At 33.9% G+C, this 11723-nt stretch overlaps 1 pseudogene; it reads left to right on the top strand.

The window, feature by feature from the left end:
- Positions 1-4789: 4789 nt before the first annotated feature.
- On the top strand, positions 4790-6429 carry LOC119523396 (annotated as a pseudogene).
- Positions 6430-11723: the final 5294 nt, after the last annotated feature.

The raw sequence follows: 11723 nt of genomic DNA, 5'->3' as shown, positions 1-11723 counted from the left end.
GTGTATAGCATTCTAATAGAGTGCAAAAACAGAATGAGAAAAATATATCACAATCCAAAATAAACAAAAACATATAAAAGAATCCGAAAAAGGAAAACAGTTAAAAATATACAAAATAAGATGGGAAAAACAAGTCCAAAAATATCAGTAATTACAATAAATGTAACTGGACTTATTCCATTTAATTGATAAGATAGAGAATGTCAGACTAGATTTTTAAAATTAACCATTAGGTATATATAAAAGACATATATAAACATAAGGGGAAAATATATTCTGGGCAAATACTAACCAACAGGAATACAGCATAAATATAGTGCTACCAAAAAAATAAATTAATGGCAAAAGCATCACTGGACTTAAAGGTCACTGGACATTGATAGAATTTTCAGTTAACAATGATGACACACCATACATCATAAAATCTATAAGGACATCAATTTTAGAATTCATTATGATTTTATGTACCCCTAGGTAACATAATTTGAAAAGAATGCTGCTAATGATTATTGCAAGTTACCATCAATTACTTCACTTGATTTCTAGTTTTAAATTATTAATTAAAATGTAATCAATGAATCAATCTTGACTTCAGAGATGTTAAAATGAGGAAAAATGTACATCTTAGAATAGATGCAATAGAGTAGCACTTCTAAAATTGTCTCAAATCATATACAGTAAAAATTAGAATAACTACAAAGGAAAATCAACATCATAATCATGCAGGGAGATTTTAACATATCTCACAATAATTTATAGATAAGGGAAAATATCAGTAAAGATATAAAAGTCTTGAACAGTACAATTAACAAGCTCATTCAAAATGCATCAATATATCTATATTTAAATATCTATATATACAGATATAAAACTATATATGTGTCAATGTGTGTATATAACAATGTGCATATACAACAGTGTATGTATGCATATGTATGTGTGCATATATATGTGTGTGTGTGTGTGTGTGTATATAATGCAGAATTTGAATTCTTTGCAAGACTACATGGAATATGTCTAAATATTGACCACAATTAAAGTAAGCTAGAAAATCCCTTATATGTTGAAATTAATAAATCATAATGAATAGTAGACAATGTTTAGAACTTACAATGATAAACATGTTGCATATAAAAACTGTGAGATGTATGTAAAGTGTTAATAAGATAAAAATTTATGGCCTTTAATGCTCATATTAGAAAAAAAAATGAAGTTTGAAATTTGTTGAACTAACATTACAATTTAGGAATCTAGGAAAAACATAGCCAAATAAACCCAAAGAAAATAGAAGAAAGGAAATGATAAAAAAATAAAGAAAAACTGAAATTAATCCATAAAGAGTGTTAGCAAAGGTAAAGGTCGCTTCTTTGAAAAGACTAATAATATTGACAAAGCTCTGGCAAGATGTATAAAAAAAGACACACACAAGTTTAAGAATGATTAAAGGGTCATAGTTACAGAAGCAAAAATATTTAAAAGATAGTAAGATAGTTGCATATCTTTATATAACTTTATAATACAACCATGAACATTTAGATTACATGGGGAAATTCTTAAAAAAATATAACTTACTAAAAGTGACTCAGGAAGAAAAAATATCTGAATAGTGTTATAACCATTAGAGCAGTTGAAACCATTGCTGAAATTATTCCCACAAAGAAAACCCTAGACACAAATAATTTTACAGGATAGTTCTAATAAACATTTGAGGAACAAATCATTACAATTTTAAGCAACTATTCTTTAGTGTATAAAAAGAGGCAGCACTCTAATTCATTTTATGGGTTGGCTTGCCTTGATTACAAAACATGATAAAGGCAGTATGAAAAATAAAATTTCAGGCCAAAATTACTCATGAGAATAAATGCAAAAATCCTGAACAAAATGTTAGCAAACCAAATTCAACACAGTATAAGAAAAGATAATACCAATTTTGGTTTATTCCATGAATATAAGTTTAGCTTAATAGTTAGATATCAATTATTATAATTACCGTGTTAACCAAGTAGAGGGTAAAGTCATATATCATTAAAATAAATACATAAACAGTTAGAAATATGAGAAACTTTTGAGAAAATACAACCCCTGTTCATTAAAAAATAAAAATAAAAAACTAGGAGGAGCAAACTTCCTTAACCTGATAAGGGGTGATCTACAAAAAAGTAAACCAAAATGAAAAACAAAACCCTAGAACAAAAGAAAAACTATGGTAACATTATACTTATTGGTAAAAGTTTGCTTTCCTTTTAAGATAAAAAGAAACAAATAGTCCCATTAGCAGCACTTTTATTCTACTTAATAAAGGATATCCTAGCCAGGAGAGTAAACGAGAGCAAGAGAGAGAGAGAGAGAGGAAGAAAAGTGAAAGGATTGAAAATGAAGAAAGAAAACTATTATTTGCACATGATTATTTATTTATAACAAAACACTAAAAGAGACTATAAAGAAATTATTAGAATTAATAAAATAGTTCAGCAAAATTACTGGATGCAGTATCAGTATGCAAAAGTAAATTGTATTTCTGTACCTCAATAACAAGTAGTTAAATATTTATCTTGCAAATATACTATTTGCAGTTTCATCAAAATATATAAAGTACCTTGAAATATAGCTAGAAAAAGATGTACAAGACTTTTCTGGAAAACATTATAAAAATATATTAGAATACATCAAAGACCTTAAAACAGAAGTTTATTACATCTGTGAAATGAAAGACACAAGATACCCAATTTTCATAAAGGACATATAAATTCAAAGTCATTATAATACATTTTTCAAGGGTTTTTGGTATTATTCTTGTTTGTTTATATGGGGAACTTGATGGGAAAAATTCTAAAATTTATACAGAGGAGCAAAGAGCCAAAAAAATAGCCAATCTATTCCCCCAAAAATGTCTTATTATAAACCAGATACTAAAATAAATCTATAGTAATTAGCACAAGGTTGTATTGACAGAGGGATAGACAAATTGTTCATGCTTTCATTAGATTTATTCCATGTCTGTAGGGGAACTTAATTTATGACAGAAGAGGCATTGCAGATCATAGAGAAAAGGATGGATTTTTCCAGAAATGTGCTGGGACAATTGATTATTTATATAGAAAAATTAAGAAATTAGATCCCCTGCCTCCTCCCATACTAAAAAGGATTAAAAGTGATTAAAATATAAATGAAAAATGACAGCCTATATACTTTCTGAAGGCTTCATAGTAGAATATATTTATGACTCTGGAGTAGGGAAGTGTTTCTTAAACAAGACATATAATGGGAATGACATAAAGAATAGATTAATAAATTTATCTAGATTAATATTAAGAACTTTAAAAGTCCCGTAATGATGGATGAGTAGAAAAATGGGGGAAGGAAACAAACAAACAAACAAGCAAACAAAAAAGGCACCCAATGTTCTTTTTTACTTTAATTGCTCTTTTTTCACTTTAATTTTTATTTGTGTTATTTTTGTGTGTGTGGCAATGAAGGTGTCAGGGATTGATTTTGGTGATGAATGCACAGCTATGTGGTGGTACTGTGAACAATTGAATGTATGCTTTGTTTTGTATGACTGCATGGTATGTGAATATATCTCAATAAAATGAATTAATAAAAGTATTAAAACACCTCCAAAAATGTAAACTGTTGCCAAAAAAGTCCCATAATGAAAGAGAAAATAAAATAATATAAAGCTATAATATTTAAATAGCATCAAAACCATCAAATGCCTACAAATAAATCTTGCAAAAGATGTGCAATAACTTTATACAGAAAAGTATAAAATATTTTTGAGAAAAATTAAAGATTAAAATAGAGATATGTCATTGATTATGGCTTAAAAAGCACCAAACTGTAAAGATATAAATTCTTCCAAAATTGTCATATAAATTCAACATTGCTGGGTTATTTTGGAATTTGACAGTCTATTTGTGAAATTTATACTCTTTGCAGAAGGAGAACAAAATGGACTGATTCACTATAACAGATGTCAAGACTTATTATAAAACTACAGTAAATAAGACATTATGGTATTGTTGTAAGGCAAATAGACCAAATAGAGTCCAGAAACAGATCTATGATTATGCAAACACTTGATTTATGACAAAGGTGGCATTTCAGAGAAGTAGAGAAAGGGTGGTCAATTGGTATCCATATGGAAAAAAAAAAGGAATTTTGATACCACATCACACCATACACAAAAATCAATTCTGGTGGGTTGTAGATTTAAATATGAAAGGTAAAACAATAATGCTTCTAGAAGATAACATGGAAAACTTTCTCACCACCTTGGGGTAAAGAAAGATTTCTTAAACAGGAGCAAACACACTAATAGGTAATGACTGATTAACTTGACTACATTAAAATTAATAACTTCTGGCCTTGGGCAGTAGCACTCCAGTGAATCAGCTTCAGATTTAGATTGGATGGGTAGTAAAGTTTTTATTTCCTTTAAGAAGAAGGTGAACAAATGGAAGTTGATAATTTTAGTAACTCAGATTCAAGCAATATCTTCTTCTGGAAATACCATGTGGTTTCATCAGCTTCTTATGTTCTAGGGGAAGGAAGCGTGTAGAGTCCATGAAGCACAGGACAATAAAGACAATAAAGCTTCCTACTCATACCATCAAGAGGATCTCTTTGAAAGATTCACCACAGGACTACCAGAGAGAATAATCTGACTGAAGCATCATGTGTTGAAATAACAGAAGGCCACTTTTGCACTAGCTAGAAACAGAGTTAAAATGTTTTCAGTTCTTTGAGCTCCAAGAAGCCAAGGGAGTGAGTTGAAAATCTGCAAATGTGGCCATGGACTGGTTCCTGGCATTGGATTATGCTCATTCCCTTTGCCTGGGGGACTTTGCTATTTTATATAGGCAGTCACTTGGTATGAGGTAATGACCACCCTGATCACTCTAGCCAAGAACTGTCCAAGATTCTGGCAAAGCTTGAACATTTAAAACAGCAGAATGAAGACTTGAGGTGAATGGCTGAATCTCTACGGATAGCAGAAGGCCCCATTGATCAGGGGCCAGCTGCAGGAAGGGTGCGTGCTTTAGAAAAGCAGCCTGTAAAGGCCAAAGAACAGATTGAAAATTATAGGAACAAACCAGAAATGAGTGAATTGAGGACATTAAAGAATTTAGAAGGAAATGAACTCCAAAGACATGCAGATGAATTTTTGTCAGATTAGGGACATCATGAAAGGTTTATAATGACAGATCTACACTACCTCAGTCAAACAGGTAGAGCAGGTGAGTGGTGGGAAAAAGAGGCCAAAGATCTGACAGAGTTGGTCTAGCAGAGAATAACATATCTTCAGAATCCCAAGGATTGCAGCAAAGCCAAGAAGCTTGTGTGTAATATCAACAAAGGCTGTGGCTATGACTGTCAACTCCATTATGTGGTCTACTGTTTCATGATTGCCTACAGTACCCAGTGAACCCTCATCTTAGAATCTCAGAATTGGTGCTATGCTACTGGTGGATGGGAGACTGTGTTTAGACCTGTAAGTGAGACATGCACAGACAGATCTGGTATCTCCACTGGACACTGGTCAGGTGAAGTGGACAAAAATGTTCAGGTGGTCGAGCTCCCCATTGTAGATAGTCTTCATCCCCATCCTACATATCTACCCCTGGCTGTACTAGAAGACCTTGCAGATTGACTCTTAGAAGTCCATGGTGATCCTGCAGTGTGGTGGCTGTCCCAGTTTGTCAAATACTTGATTCACCCACAACCTTCGCGGGAAAAGGAACTGGAAGAGGCCATGAAGAAGCTTGGCTTCAAACATCCAATTATTGGAGTCCATGTCAGATGCACAAAGTGGGAACAGAAGCAGCCTTCCATCCCATTGAGGAGTACATGGTGCATGTGGAAGAATATTTTCAGCTTCTCACACACAGAATGCAAGTGGACAAGAAAAAATTATATTTGGCCACAGATGACCATTCTTTATAAAAGGAGGCAAAATGGAAGTACCCCAGTTATGAATTTATTAGTGATAACTCTCTCTTGGTCAGCTGGACTGCACAATTGATACACAGAAAATTCACTTCAGGGTGTAATCATGGATATACACTTTCTCTCCCAGGGAGACTTCCTAGTATGTACTTTTTCATCCCAGGTCTGTCGAGTTGCTATGAAATCATGCAAACACTGCATCCTGATGCCTCTGCAAACTTCCATTCTTTCGATGACATTTACTATTTTGGGGGCCAAAATGCCCACAAGCAGATTGCCATTTATCCTCACCAACCTCAAACTGTGGATGAAATCCCAGTGAAGCCTGGAGATATCATTGGTGTGGGTGGTAATCATTGGGATGGCTATTCTAAAGGTGTCAACAGAAAACTGGGAAGGGCAGGCCATCCCTCCTACAAAGTCTGAGAAAAGATAGAAACTGTCAATTATCCCACATATCCTGAGGCTGCGAAATAAAGCTCAGATGGAAGAGGTTGGCAACCAAACTCAGTTCAAACCATTTGAGCCAAACAGTAGACCTTTAGCCCTTGACTTAACAGCATGTGATTAAATGAGGGACACCCTTAGCACCAAGAGCAACAAGGAACCAACAGATACTTTGTTAGCGGAATTCCTCATTAACAAGAGCTACAGTGCCCTCAGTGCACAGTCCTATAATGTACTCACATATAACATACAAACAATTTGTTTACTACTTTGCCATGTCTTTCAAGATTATGCCCCTATGAAACAAACACTGCTGTATTATGTAACACAGGCATATTTTGTGTGAGACTTCAAACTTGGTGCCTACATCTGAGAGACTTCTATGACCTAAAGAGAAGACCTGAACAGCTCCCTACTATGGGGAAAGTTGATTCTTAGCCAGTGGTGATGTTTTGACCACTGAATTCACTCCAATCAACAGATTCAGATTGAGAATGGATGTTTTTTCCTTTATAAGGTTGTCTGTTTTTTTTAAGTAATTGCATCAGCTCATCCACTTTGTCATTAATAAGTGAAGGATACAACAAAAAATAAAATATCACACTCCATTAGGAATTTTTATAAAACAATGTCATGAACAGGTTCTTTAGCACTTAATGTTTCTAGACATTTTCTTTGATAACAAAAAAATAAATTTTAAAAAGGAAAAAAGTTAATAACTTCTGTTCATCAAAAAACACAATTATAAGACTGAAATGGCAAGCCAAAGATTGGAGGAGATACTTGCAATGTATAAAACCACTCAGGGTGCACATCTATAATAAATAAAGAACTCTTATAAATGATTAAGCAAGAGACAGCAGCACATATGCAAGATAACTGAAAAGTAACTTCTCAAGAATGAGAATAAATGAAGAATAATTTTGTTTATACCAGTCTTAAAATATTCAGACATAAACCATTGTATTGTATGGGGATACAAAGACATGGGGTAAAATTCTAAGGAAAAGCAAAAGAATTATAAATGCAAACTTCTGTTTATATCCTACCATCGAAGAAGGAGGAATAGTGGCAAGTTTTGGGAGGGACATACCAATGATTTAAAAAGTGTTGGTAAAATTCTTTCTCCAACTGGATGGTAATTATACACGATTGGTATATCATGTTTTCCTATCATGTTTACCAATATTAAATTTTACTGACTCAATGTTTATTTTTGTTTTGTTTTTCATGTTTCTTTTCTTTTGCTTTGCTATATTTTAAGAAAGAGAACAGACTTGAATTTGAATTCTGGTTCCACACTTGCGGTATGACTTTGACATGTCTCTTCCACTCTGTGGGCTTCGATTGTCTCATCTATAAAATTATAATAAAACTAGATGTTTTGCATGGGTGTTTAATTAAAAATGCCACATATTTGCATCTTATTCTGTGCTAGGTGCCTTATTATGCGCTCATTCTTTTGTACTCCTGGAGATAATGAACATGAAAAGGTTGTGTGATCAATCAAGTCATGCACACTTGTTAGATGATGATTATATATCATTTCTTCTCCAGGCACTGATTCCTCAATATTCTCCTCAAAGGGAAGGAAGGAAAAATGGCTACTTTCTGGGGTTCAATGTACAGAAACTCTGAAAGGTGTTCTAGGACACCTGGGAAGGCCAGAACAGAGGTCTAATGGAAGAGTTAGTCATGTCATTGGCTTTTCCTGAAGGTCTTGGATTGGGGAGCCCTCTTTCAGGCCTCAAAATCTCTGCAGACAACTCTGCCATCCAAACAAGGCACAAAACTGAAAAGTTGTATGAAAAGAAGAGACGTAGGATGAAACAGCCTCATTCAGATTTCTAAAGGACACTCAAGGGGTAAAGGAAGTAGATAGGAAGGAAGATTTAGCCCCTCTGTAAACAGAGCCAGTTTGCCAAAATGGAAGGGTCTGAATTTGCTGATTCTCCCAAGCAACTAACTGGAATATAAGCTATTTCCTGTGGCTGAGACCATTCCACTGGATATGGGAGGCCAGGATGAACTCCCAGGCAGTTCTCAGACCTGGTTAAACACAGATTTGATGTAGGACAGATAGACAGATAATTGAGATATTGATTTCTATATTAATCTATTGTTATTGTTCTTTTTTACTTAATTTTGTGTTCTACTTCCCTACCAACTATGAACAGGTACTTCTCTCTTTCTCCACCTTTTCTCCAGCACTTGTATCATTCTGTTTTTTTTTAAAGTTCTATTCACACATCATGCAATCCATCCTAAGTAAACAAACAATGGTTCCTGGTATAGTCACATGGTTATGCATTCATGACCACAATCTATATGACGACATCTCTATTTCTTCCACAAAGAAAGAAGAGGGCAAAAAACAAAAGAATAAAGAATAAAAAAATTAAAAAGGAGAAACACCACCATGAACAACCCTCCCTTATATCCCCCTCCATTGACTTTTAGCTTTGGTATATTGCATTTGTTACAATTAATGGAAGAGTATTACAATGTTACTGTTAACTGTAAATCCTAGTTGGCATTGATTGTATTTTTTCCCATATACTGTCCTATTTTCAACACCTTGCAATGTTGACATTCACTACTTCTCCCTCATATAAAAACTTTCATACATTTCTACCTTTAATTGCTATCATTGTCCTCTGTAGGTTTTGGTAAGTTATCCAGTCCCAGTTTTTATCCTTTATCTTTCCTTCTGATGTCATACATGCCCTTAGTTTTCCACTATCAACCATACTCACACCCAGCTTTGTCATTATATTTACAATATTGTGCCATCATCAGATAGTATTGTGATATCCATTTCCGGATCTTTACAATCAATCCTGTTGCACATTCTGTACTCCTTCAGCATCAAACGCACAATTTCTGCCCTCTTTATATCTCCTGATAACTTTAACAATCAGAGTTTGCTCATTACAGTTCATATTAGTGAGACCATTTAGTATTTGAGCTTTTGTTTCTGGCTAATTTCACTCAACATAACGTCCTAAAGGTTCATCCACAGAGGTCATGACTTTATTCTGTCATATGTATATAACACAGTTTGTTTGTCCACTCATTCATTAATGGACATGTGGGCTGTTTCCATCTCTTGGCGATTATGAATAATCCTGCTATAAATATTGGTGTACAAATGTCCATTTATGTCCTAGCCTTCAGTTCCTCTGAGTATATACCTGGTAATATGATTGCTGGATCTTATGGCAATTCTATACATAGTTACCTGAGGAAATGCCAAAATGCCTTCCAGAATGGTTGCACCATGCCACATTTCCACCAACAGGGAATAAATGTAACTCTTTCTCCACAACCTATATAGCACTTGTAGTTTTCTGGGTTTTCTTTGATAATGGCCATATGAGTAGGTGTGATTGTGGTTTTGATTTGTTTCTTTAATACCAAGTGAGTTGAGTATCTTTCATATGTTTTTGAGCCATTTGTATTTTCTCTTCAGAAAAGTGTCTGTCCATGTCTTTTGCTCATTTTTTAACTGGGTTGTTTGCCATTTTGTTGTTGAGTTTTAGGAACTCTTTATATATTCTGAATATTAAATCATTATCAGTTATGAGGATTCCAAATATTGTATCCATTTCATAGACTGCCTTTTTACTACCTGACAAAATACTTTGATGCCCCAAAGTTTTCTATTTGAAGGGAACACATTTATCTTTTTCTTCTTTCATTGCTTGTGCTTTGAGTGTAAGGTCTAGGAAACCACCTCCTATCATAAGATCTTTAAGATATTTCCCTACATTTTCCTCTAAAAGTTTTAGGGTCTTAGCTCTAATATGTAGGTCTTTGATCCACTTTGAGTTAATTTTTGTACAAGGCGTGAGGTAGGAGTCATCTTTCATTCTTTTGGAAATGGATATCCAGTTCTCCAAACACCATTTGTTGAAGAGGCTGCTCTGCCCCAGTTGCTTTGGCTTGACTGCCTTATCAAATATCAATTGTCTGAAGATGTGAAGGTCTATTTCTGAACACTCAATTCAATTCCATGGTCAGTATATCTATCTTAATACCAGTACCATGATGTTTTGACCACTGTAGCTTTTTAATATGATTTAAAGTCAGGTAGTGTGAGACCTCCCACTTCATTTTTCTATCTCAAGATATTTTTTAGCTATTTGGGCACACTGCCCTTCCAAATAAATTTGATTATTGGTTTTTCTATTACTGCAAAGTAAGCTTTTGGGGTTTTAATTGATATTTCATTGAATCTATAAATCAATTTGTGTAGAATTGACATCTTAACTATAGTCTTCCAATCCATGAACATGGTATATCCTTCCATGTATTCTGGTCTTCCTTGATTTCTTTTTGTAGTTTTATGGGTATAGGCCTTTTATGCCCTTGATCAAATTTATTCCTAAATATGTGATTCTTTTGGTTGCTATTGTAAATGGAATTTTTTTCTTGATTTCCTCCTCAAGTTGCTCCTTAAGAGTACATAGAAAAGCTAGTGATTTTTGCCTGTTGATCTTGTATCCTCCCACTTTCCTGTCTTTGTTTATTAGCTCTAGTAGCTTTACTGTAGATTTTTCAGGATTTTCTAACATAAGATCATGTCAACTGCAAACAGTAAAAGTTTTAGTTCTTCCTTTCCAATTTGGATGCCTTTTATTTCTTTTTCTTGCCTAATTGCTCTAGCTAGTACTTCCAGAAAAATGTTAAATAACAGTGGTGGTAGTGGGCATCCTTGTCATTCCTGATCTTAGAGGGAAACTTTCAGTTTTTCCCCATTAAGTGTGATGTTAGCTGTGGTTTCTTCATATATTCCCTTTATCATGATGATGAAGTTTCCTTCTACTCCTATCCTTTGAAATGTTTTCATCAAGAAAGGTTGTTGAATTTTGACAAATGCCTTCTCTGCATCAAATCCAAATGATCATGTGGTTTTTCTCCTTTGATTTACTGATGTGATGTATTACAATTATTGATTTTCTTGTGTTGAATCACCCCTGCATACCTGAATAAAATCCACTTGTCTTGGTGTATCATTCTTTTAATGTGCTGCTGGATTCAAATTGCAACTATTTTGCTGATGATATTTGAATCTATATTCATTAAAGAGATTGGTCTGTAATTTTTTTTTCCTGTAGTATCTTTGGGTTTGGTGTTAGGATGATATTGGCTTCATTGAGTGAGTTAGATAGCTTTCCCTCCTCTTCAATTTTTTTTAAGGTGTTTGAACAGGATTGGTACTAATTCGTGAATGTTTGGTAGAATTCACAAGTGACACCATCTGGTCCTGGGCTTTTCTTTTTTGTTTGTTTTCATGACTGATTCAATCTCTTTACTTGTGA

This window comes from Choloepus didactylus, chromosome X (assembly GCF_015220235.1).
Source record: "Choloepus didactylus isolate mChoDid1 chromosome X, mChoDid1.pri, whole genome shotgun sequence".
Taxonomy (NCBI): domain Eukaryota; kingdom Metazoa; phylum Chordata; class Mammalia; order Pilosa; family Megalonychidae; genus Choloepus; species Choloepus didactylus.
This window is presented reverse-complemented; position numbering and strand designations above follow the sequence as displayed.